Raw genomic sequence first — 11,829 nt, 5'->3', positions numbered from 1 at the left:
GGAAAACAAGCCTTGTGCCATCAGTCTCTAATTTCTAGGTTGACACGCAGCATACACGCAGGAGCAGAGCTTCCTGGTTCTACGCAGTGTTCTGGTACTGAAACGGGTGCTGAAGCAAGGCCCCTAGGAGTGTTGAAAAGCTTACTACCTTGAAACTAAAGCAGAACAACGATGAAGGCCTCATGGAGCTGCTGCACACCTCTAGTTTTGCAAGGATAATCAGGGCCTTACTTCGAAGCTTGGGCTCACGTTGACTTTCACTTTAGGTATAGCGCAGAGCAGGGTGAGCTTCCAACAAGGAACTGGAAACCCAAGGTTTCTTAGGAGAAAACTCATTTTCTTCTCAGAACCATGCCGGCAGTGAGGAAAACCCCGGCAACAACAATGCTTTTCAGGTAGCTTCGAGGCCGCATTAACGGAGCTTTCATAATGGGAAAAGAAGCCTTATGCCATCAGTCTCCAATTTCTAGGTTGACACGCAGCATACACGCAGGACCAGAGCTTACTGTCTCTACGCAGTGTTCTGGTACCGAAACGGTTGCTTAAGCAAAGTCCCTAGGAATGTTGGAAAGCTTACTACCGTGAAACTAAAGCAGAACAGCGATGAAGGCCTCATGGAGCTGCTGCACGCCTCCCGTTTTGCCAGCATAATCAGGGCCTTACTTCGACGCTAGTGCTCACATTGACTTTCACTTTTGGTATAGAGCAGAGCCGGGTGAGCTTCCAACTAGGAACTGGAAGCACAAGGTTTCTTTCGAGAAAACTCATTTTCTTCTATGTGCCATGCCGGCTGTAAGTAAAAGCACGGTAACAACAGTGCTTTTCAGGTAGCTTCAGGGCCGCATCAAAGGAGCTTTAATAATGGGAAAACTAGCCTTGTGCCGTCAGTCTCTAATTTCTAGGTTGACACGCAGCATACACACAGGAGCAGAGCTTCCTGGTTCTACGCAGTGTTCTGGTACTGAAACGGGTGCTGAAGCAAGTCCCCTAGGAGTGTTGAAAAGCTTACTACCTTGAAACTAAAGCAGAACAACGATGAAGGCCTCATGGAGCTGCTGCACGCCTCTCGTTTTACAAGGATAATCAGGGCCTTACTTCGAAGCTTGGGCTCACGTTGACTTTCACTTTAGGTATAGCGCAGAGCAGGGTGAGCTTCCAACAAGGAACTGGAAACCCAAGGTTTCTTAGGAGAAAACTCAGTTTCTTCTCAGAACCATGCCGGCAGTGAGGAAAACCCCGGCAACAACAATGCTTTTCAGGTAGCTTCGAGGCCGCATGAACGGAGCTTTCATAATGGGAAAAGAAGCCTTATGCCATCAGTCTCCAATTTCTAGGTTGACACGCAGCATACACGCAGGACCAGAGCTTACTGTCTCTACGCAGTGTTCTGGTACCGAAACGGTTGCTTAAGCAAAGTCCCTAGGAGTCTTGGAAAGCTTACTACCGTGAAACTAAAGCAGAACAGCGATGAAGGCCTCATGGAGCTGCTGCACGCCTCCCGTTTTGCCAGCATAATCAGGGCCTTACTTCGAGGCTAGTGCTCACATTGACTTTCACGTTTGGTATAGAGCAGAGCCGGGTGAGCTTCCAACTAGGAACTGGAAGCACAAGGTTTCTTTCGAGAAAACTCATTTTCTTCTATGTGCCATGCCGGCTGTAAGTAAAAGCACGGTAACAACAGTGCTTTTCAGGTAGCTTCGAGGCCGCATGAATGGAGCTTTCAAAACGGGAAAACTAACCTTGTGCCATCAGTCTCTAATTTCTAGGTTGACACGCAGCATACACGCAGGAGCAGAGCTTCCTGGTTCTACGCAGTGTTCTGGTACTGAAACGGGTGCTGAAGCAAGGCCCCTAGGAATGTTGAAAAGCTTACTACCTTGAAACTAAAGCAGAACAACGATGAAGGCCTCATGGAGATGCTGCACACCTCTCGTTTTGCAAGGATAATCAGGGCCTTACTTCGAAGCTTGGGCTCACGTTGACTTTCACTTTAGGTATAGCGCAGAGCAGGGTGAGCTTCCAACAAGGAACTGGAAACCCAAGGTTTCTTAGGAGAAAACTCAGTTTCTTCTCAGAACCATGCCGGCAGTGAGGAAAACCCCAGCAACAACAATGCTTTTCAGGTAGCTTCGAGGCCGCATGAACGGAGCTTTCATAATGGCAAAAGAAGCCTTATGCCATCAGTCTCCAATTTCTAGGTTGACACGCAGCATACACGCAGGACCAGAGCTTACTGTCTCTACGCAGTGTTCTGGTACCGAAACGGTTGCTTAAGCAAAGTCCCTAGGACTCTTGGAAAGCTTACTACCGTGAAACTAAAGCAGAACAGCGATGAAGGCCTCATGGAGCTGCTGCACGCCTCCCGTGTTGCCAGCATAATCAGGGCCTTACTTCGAGGCTAGTGCTCACATTGACTTTCACGTTTGGTATAGAGCAGAGCAGGGTGAGCTTCCAACTAGGAACTGGAAGCACAATGTTTCTTTCGAGAAAACTCATTTTCTTCTATGAACCATGCCGGCTGTAAGTAAAAGCACGGTAACAACAGTGCTTTTCAGGTAGCTTCGGGGCCGCATCTACGGAGCTTTCAAAATGGGAAAACTAGCCTTGTGCCGTCAGCCTCTAATTTCTAGGTTGACACGCAGCATACACGCAGGAGCAGAGCTTCCTGGTTCTACGCAGTGTTCTGGTACTGAAACGGGTGCTGAAGCAAGGCCCCTAGGAGTGTTGAAAAGCTTACTACCTTGAAACTAAAGCAGAACAACGATGAAGGCCTCATGGAGCTGCTGCACGCCTCTCGTTTTGCAAGGAAAATCAGGGCCTTACTTCGAAGCTTGGGCTCACGTTGAATTTCACTTTAGGTATAGCGCAGAGCAGGGTGAGTTTCCAACAAGGAACTGGAAACCCAAGGTTTCTTAGGAGAAAACTCATTTTCTCCTCAGAACCATGCCGGCAGTGAGGAAAACCCCGGCAACAACAATGCTTTTCAGGTAGCTTCGAGGCCGCATGAACGGAGCTTTCATAATGCCAAAGAAGCCTTATGCCATCAGTCTCCAATTTCTAGGTTGACACGCAGCATACACGCAGGACCAGAGCTTACTGTCTCTACGCAGTGTTCTGGTACCGAAACGGTTGCTTAAGCAAAGTCCCTAGGAGCCTTGGAAAGCTTACTACCGTGAAACTAAAGCAGAACAGCGATGAAGGCCTCATGGAGCTGCTGCACGCCTCCCGTTTTGCCAGCATAATCAGGGCCTTACTTCGAGGCTAGTGCTCACATTGACTTTCACGTTTGTTATAGAGCAGAGCCGGGTGAGCTTCCAACTAGGAACTGGAAGCACAAGGTTTCTTTCGGAAAACTCATTTTCTTCTATGAACCATGCCGGCTGTAAGTAAAAGCACGGTAACAACAGTGCTTTTCAGGTAGCTTCGGGGCAACATCAACGGAGCTTTCATAATGGGAAAACTAGCCTTGTGCCATCAGTCTCTAATTTCTAGGTTGACACGCAGCATACACGCAGGAGCAGAGCTTCCTGGTTCTACACAGTTTTCTGGTACTGAAACGGGTGCTGAAGCAAGGCCCCTAGGAGTGTTGAAAAGCTTACTACCTTGAAACTAAAGCAGAACAACGATGAAGGCCTCATGGAGCTGCTGCACGCCTCTCGTTTTGCAAGGATAATCAGGGCCTTACTTCGAAGCTTGGGCTCACGTTGACTTTCACTTTAGGTATAGCGCAGAGCAGGGTGAGCTTCCAACAAGGAACTGGAAACCCAAGGTTTCTTAGGAGAAAACTCAGTTTCTTCTCAGAACCATGCCGGCAGTGAGGAAAACCCCGGCAACAACAATGCTTTTCAGGTAGCTTCGAGGCCGCATGAACGGAGCTTTCATAATGGGAAAAGAAGCCTTATGCCATCAGTCTCCAATTTCTAGGTTGACACGCAGCATACACGCAGGACCAGAGCTTACTGTCTCTACGCAGTGTTCTGGTACCGAAACGGTTGCTTAAGCAAAGTCCCTAGGAATGTTGGAAAGCTTACTACCGTGAAACTAAAGCAGAACAGCGATGAAGGCCTCATGGAGCTGCTGCACGCCTCCCGTATTGCCAGCATAATCAGGGCCTTACTTCGAGGCTAGTGCTCACATTGACTTTCACGTTTGGTATAGAGCAGAGCAGGGTGAGCTTCCAACTAGGAACTGGAAGCACAAGGTTTCTTTCGAGAAAACTCATTTTCTTCTATGTGCCATGCCGGCTGTAAGTAAAAGCACGGTAACAACAGTGCTTTTCAGGTAGCTTCGGGGCCGCATCAACGGAGCTTTCATAATGGGAAAACTAGCCTTGTGCCGTCAGTCTCTAATTTCTAGCTTGACACGCAGCATACACGCAGGAGCAGAGCTTCCTGGTTCTACGCAGTGTTCTGGTACTGAAACGGGTGCTGAAGCAAGGCCCCTAGGAGTGTTGAAAAGCTCACTACCTTGAAACTAAAGCAGAAAACGATGAAGGTCTCATGGAGCTGCTGCACGCCTCTCGTTTTGCAAGGATAATCACGGCCTTACTTCGAAGCTTGGGCTCACGTTGACTTTCACTTTAGGTATAGCGCAGAACAGGGTGAGCTTCCAACAAAGAACTGGAAACCCAAGGTTTCTTAGGAGAAAACTCATTTTCTCCTCAGAACCATGCCGGCAGTGAGGAAAACCCCGGCAACAACAATGCTTTTCAGGTAGCTTCGAGGCCGCATGAACGGAGCTTTCATAATGGGAAAAGAAGCCTTATGCCATCAGTCTCCAATTTCTAGGTTGACACGCAGCATACACGCAGGACCAGAGCTTACTGTCTCTACACAGTGTTCTGGTACCGAAACGGTTGCTTAAGCAAAGTCCCTAGGAATGTTGGAAAGCTACTACCGTGAAACTAAAGCAGAACAGCGATGAAGGCCTCATGGAGCTGCTGCACGCCTCCCGTTTTGCCAGCATAATCAGGGCCTTACTTCGAGGCTAGTGCTCACATTGACTTTCACGTTTGGTATAGAGCAGAGCAGGGTGAGCTTCCAACTAGGAACTGGAAGCACAAGGTTTCTTTCGAGAAAACTCATTTTCTTCTATGAACCATGCCAGCTGTAAGTAAAAGCACGGTAACTACAGTGCTTTTCAGGTAGCTTCGGGGCCGCATGAATGGAGCTTTCAAAACGGGAAAACAAGCCTTGTGCCATCAGTCTCTAATTTCTAGGTTGACACGCAGCATACACGCAGGAGCAGAGCTTCCTGGTTCTACGCAGTGTTCTGGTACTGAAACGGGTGCTGAAGCAAGTCCCCTAGGAGTGTTGAAAAGCTTACTACCTTGAAACTAAAGCAGAACAACGATGAAGGCCTCATGGATCCGCTGCACGCCTCTCGTTTTGCAAGGATAATCAGGGCCTTACTTCGAAGCTTGGGCTCACGTTGACTTTCACTTTAGGTATAGCGCAGAGCAGGGTGAGCTTCCAACAAGGAACTGGAAACCCAAGGTTTCTTAGGAGAAAACTCATTTTCTTCTCAGAACCATGCCGGCAGTGAGGAAAACCCCGGCAACAACAATGCTTTTCAGGTAGCTTCGAGGCCGCATGAACGGAGCTTTCATAATGGGAAAAGAAGCCTTATGCCATCAGTCTCCAATTTCTAGGTTGACACGCAGCATACACGCAGGACCAGAGCTTACTGTCTCTACGCAGTGTTCTGGTACCGAAACGGTTGCTTAAGCAAAGTCCCTAGGAGTCTTGGAAAGCTTACTACCGTGAAACTAAAGCAGAACAGCGATGAAGGCCTCATGGAGCTGCTGCACGCCTCCCGTTTTGCCAGGATAATCAGGGCCTTACTTCGAGGCTAGTGCTCACATTGACTTTCACGTTTGGTATAGAGCAGAGCCGGGTGAGCTTCCAACTAGGAACTGGAAGCACAAGGTTTCTTTCGAGAAAACTCATTTTCTTCTATGTGCCATGCCGGCTGTAAGTAAAAGCACGGTAACAACAGTGCTTTTCAGGTAGCTTCGGGGCCGCATCTACGGAGCTTTCAAAATGGGAAAACTAGCCTTGTGCCGTCAGCCTCTAATTTCTAGGTTGACACGCAGCATACACGCAGGAGCAGAACTTCCTGGTTCTACGCAGTGTTCTGGTACTGAAACGGGTGCTGAAGCAAGGCCCCTAGGAGTGTTGAAAAGCTTACTACCTTGAAACTAAAGCAGAACAACGATGAAGGCCTCATGGAGCTGCTGCACGCCTCTCGTTTTGCAAGGATAATCAGGGCCTTACTTCGAAGCTTGGGCTCACGTTGACTTTCACTTTAGGTATAGCGCAGAGCAGGGTGAGTTTCCAACAAGGAACTGGAAACCCAAGGTTTCTTAGGAGAAAACTCATTTTCTCCTCAGAACCATGCCGGCAGTGAGGAAAACCCCGGCAACAACAATGCTTTTCAGGTAGCTTCGAGGCCGCATGAACGGAGCTTTCATAATGCCAAAGAAGCCTTATGCCATCAGTCTCCAATTTCTAGGTTGACACGCAGCATACACGCAGGACCAGAGTTTACTGTCTCTACGCAGTGTTCTGGTACCGAAACGGTTGCTTAAGCAAAGTCCCTAGGAGCCTTGGAAAGCTTACTACCGTGAAACTAAAGCAGAACAGCGATGAAGGCCTCATGGAGCTGCTGCACGCCTCCCGTTTTGCCAGCATAATCAGGGCCTTACTTCGAGGCTAGTGCTCACATTGACTTTCACGTTTGTTATAGAGCAGAGCCGGGTGAGCTTCCAACTAGGAACTGGAAGCACAAGGTTTCTTTCGAGAAAACTCATTTTCTTCTATGAACCATGCCGGCTGTAAGTAAAAGCACGGTAACAACAGTGCTTTTCAGGTAGCTTCGGGGCAACATCAACGGAGCTTTCATAAAGGGAAAACTAGCCTTGTGCCATCAGTCTCTAATTTCTAGGTTGACACGCAGCATACACGCAGGAGCAGAGCTTCCTGGTTCTACGCAGTGTTCTGGTACTGAAACGGGTGCTGAAGCAAGGCCCCTAGGAGTGTTGAAAAGCTTACTACCTTGAAACTAAAGCAGAACAACGATGAAGGCCTCATGGAGCTGCTGCACGCCTCTCGTTTTGCAAGGATAATCAGGGCCTTACTTCGAAGCTTGGGCTCACGTTGACTTTCACTTTAGGTATAGCGCAGAGTAGGGTGAGCTTCCAACAAGGAACTGGAAACACAAGGTTTCTTAGGAGAAAACTCATTTTCTTCTCAGAACCATGCCGGCAGTGAGGAAAACCCCGGCAACAACAATGCTTTTCAGGTAGCTTCGAGGCCGCATGAACGGAGCTTTCATAATGGGAAAAGAAGCCTTATGCCATCAGTCTCCAATTTCTAGGTTGACACGCAGCATACACGCAGGACCAGAGCTTACTGTCTCTACGCAGTGTTCTGGTACCGAAACGGTTGCTTAAGCAAAGTCCCTAGGAATGTTGGAAAGCTTACTACCGTGAAACTAAAGCAGAACAGCGATGAAGGCCTCATGGAGCTGCTGCACGCCTCCCGTATTGCCAGCATAATCAGGGCCTTACTTCGAGGCTAGTGCTCACATTGACTTTCACGTTTGGTATAGAGCAGAGCAGGGTGAGCTTCCAACTAGGAACTGGAAGCACAAGGTTTCTTTCGAGAAAACTCATTTTCTTCTATGTGCCATGCCGGCTGTAAGTAAAAGCACGGTAACAACAGTGCTTTTCAGGTAGCTTCGGGGCCGCATCAACGGAGCTTTCATAATGGGAAAACTAGCCTTGTGCCGTCAGTCTCTAATTTCTAGCTTGACACGCAGCATACACGCAGGAGCAGAGCTTCCTGGTTCTACGCAGTGTTCTGGTACTGAAACGGGTGCTGAAGCAAGGCCCCTAGGAGTGTTGAAAAGCTCACTACCTTGAAACTAAAGCAGAAAACGATGAAGGTCTCATGGAGCTGCTGCACGCCTCTCGTTTTGCAAGGATAATCACGGCCTTACTTCGAAGCTTGGGCTCACGTTGACTTTCACTTTAGGTATAGCGCAGAACAGGGTGAGCTTCCAACAAAGAACTGGAAACCCAAGGTTTCTTAGGAGAAAACTCATTTTCTCCTCAGAACCATGCCGGCAGTGAGGAAAACCCCGGCAACAACAATGCTTTTCAGGTAGCTTCGAGGCCGCATGAACGGAGCTTTCATAATGGGAAAAGAAGCCTTATGCCATCAGTCTCCAATTTCTAGGTTGACACGCAGCATACACGCAGGACCAGAGCTTACTGTCTCTACGCAGTGTTCTGGTACCGAAACGGTTGCTTAAGCAAAGTCCCTAGGAATGTTGGAAAGCTACTACCGTGAAACTAAAGCAGAACAGCGATGAAGGCCTCATGGAGCTGCTGCACGCCTCCCGTTTTGCCAGCATAATCAGGGCCTTACTTCGAGGCTAGTGCTCACATTGACTTTCACGTTTGGTATAGAGCAGAGCAGGGTGAGCTTCCAACTAGGAACTGGAAGCACAAGGTTTCTTTCGAGAAAACTCATTTTCTTCTATGAACCATGCCAGCTCTAAGTAAAAGCACGGTAACTACAGTGCTTTTCAGGTAGCTTCGGGGCCGCATGAATGGAGCTTTCAAAACGGGAAAACAAGCCTTGTGCCATCAGTCTCTAATTTCTAGGTTGACACGCAGCATACACGCAGGAGCAGAGCTTCCTGGTTCTACGCAGTGTTCTGGTACAGAAACGGGTGCTGAAGCAAGTCCCCTAGGAGTGTTGAAAAGCTTACTACCTTGAAACTAAAGCAGAACAACGATGAAGGCCTCATGGAGCTGCTGCAAGCCTCTCGTTTTGCAAGGATAATCAGGGCCTTACTTCGAAGCTTGGGCTCACGTTGACTTTCACTTTAGGTATAGCGCAGAGCAGGGTGAGCTTCCAACAAGGAACTGGAAACCCAAGGTTTCTTAGGAGAAAACTCATTTTCTCCTCAGAACCATGCCGGCAGTGAGGAAAACCCCGGCAACAACAATGCTTTTCAGGTAGCTTCGAGGCCGCATGAACGGAGCTTTCATAATGGGAAAAGAAGCCTTATGCCATCAGTCTCCAATTTCTAGGTTGACACGCAGCATACACGCAGGACCAGAGCTTACTGTCTCTACGCAGTGTTCTGGTACCGAAACGGTTGCTTAAGCAAAGTCCCTAGGAATGTTGGAAAGCTACTACCGTGAAACTAAAGCAGAACAGCGATGAAGGCCTCATGGAGCTGCTGCACGCCTCCCGTTTTGCCAGCATAATCAGGGCCTTACTTCGAGGCTAGTGCTCACATTGACTTTCACGTTTGGTATAGAGCAGAGCAGGGTGAGCTTCCAACTAGGAACTGGAAGCACAAGGTTTCTTTCGAGAAAACTCATTTTCTTCTATGAACCATGCCGGCTGTAAGTAAAAGCACGGTAAAAACAGTGCTTTTCAGGTAGCTTCGGGGCAGCATCAACGGAGCTTTCATAATGGGAAAACTAGCCTTGTGCCATCAGTCTCTAATTTCTAGGTTGACACGCAGCATACACGCAGGAGCAGAGCTTCCTGGTTCTACGCAGTGTTCTGGTACTGAAACGGGTGCTGAAGCAAGGCCCCTAGGAGTGTTGAAAAGCTTACTACCTTGAAACTAAAGCAGAACAACGATGAAGGCCTCATGGAGCTGCTGCACGCCTCTCGTTTTGCAAGGATAATCAGGGCCTTACTTCGAAGCTTGGGCTCACGTTGACTTTCACTTTAGGTATAGCGCAGAGCAGGGTGAGTTTCCAACAAGGAACTAGAAACCCAAGGTTTCTTAGGAGAAAACTCATTTTCTCCTCAGAACCATGCCGGCAGTGAGGAAAACCCCGGCAACAACAATGCTTTTCAGGTAGCTTCGAGGCCGCATGAACGGAGCTTTCATAATGCCAAAGAAGCCTTATGCCATCAGTCTCCAATTTCTAGGTTGACACGCAGCATACACGCAGGACCAGAGCTTACTGTCTCTACGCAGTGTTCTGGTACCGAAACGGTTGCTTAAGCAAAGTCCCTAGGAATGTTGGAAAGCTACTACCGTGAAACTAAAGCAGAACAGCGATGAAGGCCTCATGGAGCTGCTGCACGCCTCCCGTTTTGCCAGCATAATCAGGGCCTTACTTCGAGGCTAGTGCTCACATTGACTTTCACGTTTGGTATAGAGCAGAGCAGGGTGAGCTTCCAACTAGGAACTGGAAGCACAAGGTTTCTTTCGAGAAAACTCATTTTCTTCTATGTGCCATGCCGGCTGTAAGTAAAAGCACGGTAACAACAGTGCTTTTCGGGTAGCTTCGGGGCCGCATCAACGGAGCTTTCATAATGGGAAAACTAGCCTTGTGCCGTCAGTCTCTAATTTCTAGCTTGACACGCAGCATACACGCAGGAGCAGAGCTTCCTGGTTCTACGCAGTGTTCTGGTACTGAAACGGGTGCTGAAGCAAGGCCCCTAGGAGTGTTGAAAAGCTCACTACCTTGAAACTAAAGCAGAAAACGATGAAGGTCTCATGGAGCTGCTGCACGCCTCTCGTTTTGCAAGGATAATCACGGCCTTACTTCGAAGCTTGGGCTCACGTTGACTTTCACTTTAGGTATAGCGCAGAGCAGGGTGAGCTTCCAACAAGGAACTAGAAACCCAAGGTTTCTTAGGAGAAAACTCATTTTCTCCTCAGAACCATGCCGGCAGTGAGGAAAACCCCGGCAACAACAATGCTTTTCAGGTAGCTTCGAGGCCGCATGAACGGAGCTTTCATAATGCCAAAGAAGCCTTATGCCATCAGTCTCCAATTTCTAGGTTGACACGCAGCATACACGCAGGACCAGAGCTTACTGTCTCTACACAGTGTTCTGGTACCGAAACGGTTGCTTAAGCAAAGTCCCTAGGAATGTTGGAAAGCTACTACCGTGAAACTAAAGCAGAACAGCGATGAAGGCCTCATGGAGCTGCTGCACGCCTCCCGTTTTGCCAGCATAATCAGGGCCTTACTTCGAGGCTAGTGCTCACATTGACTTTCACGTTTGGTATAGAGCAGAGCAGGGTGAGCTTCCAACTAGGAACTGGAAGCACAAGGTTTCTTTCGAGAAAACTCATTTTCTTCTATGAACCATGCCAGCTGTAAGTAAAAGCACGGTAACTACAGTGCTTTTCAGGTAGCTTCGGGGCCGCATGAATGGAGCTTTCAAAACGGGAAAACAAGCCTTGTGCCATCAGTCTCTAATTTCTAGGTTGACACGCAGCATACACGCAGGAACAGAGCTTCCTGGTTCTACGCAGTGTTCTGGTACTGAAACGGGTGCTGAAGCAAGGCCCCTAGGAGTGTTGAAAAGCTTACTACCTTGAAACTAAAGCAGAACAACGATTAAGGCCTCATGGAGCCGCTGCACGCCTCTCGTTTTGCAAGGATAATCAGGGCCTTACTTCGAAGCTTGGGCTCACGTTGACTTTCACTTTAGGTATAGCGCAGAGCAGGGTGAGCTTCCAACAAGGAACTAGAAACCCAAGGTTTCTTAGGAGAAAACTCATTTTCTCCTCAGAACCATGCCGGCAGTGAGGAAAACCCCGGCAACAACAATGCTTTTCAGGTAGCTTCGAGGCCGCATGAACGGAGCTTTCATAATGCCAAAGAAGCCTTATGCCATCAGTCTCCAATTTCTAGGTTGACACGCAGCATACACGCAGGACCAGAGCTTACTGTCTCTACGCAGTGTTCTGGTACCGAAACGGTTGCTTAAGCAAAGTCCCTAGGAATGTTGGAAAGCTACTACCGTGAAACTAAAGCAGAACAGCGATGAAGGCC

Source organism: Eubalaena glacialis, chromosome 10 (assembly GCF_028564815.1).
Source record: "Eubalaena glacialis isolate mEubGla1 chromosome 10, mEubGla1.1.hap2.+ XY, whole genome shotgun sequence".
NCBI classification, from domain to species: Eukaryota; Metazoa; Chordata; class Mammalia; order Artiodactyla; family Balaenidae; genus Eubalaena; species Eubalaena glacialis.
Note: the sequence above shows the minus strand (reverse complement) of the source record.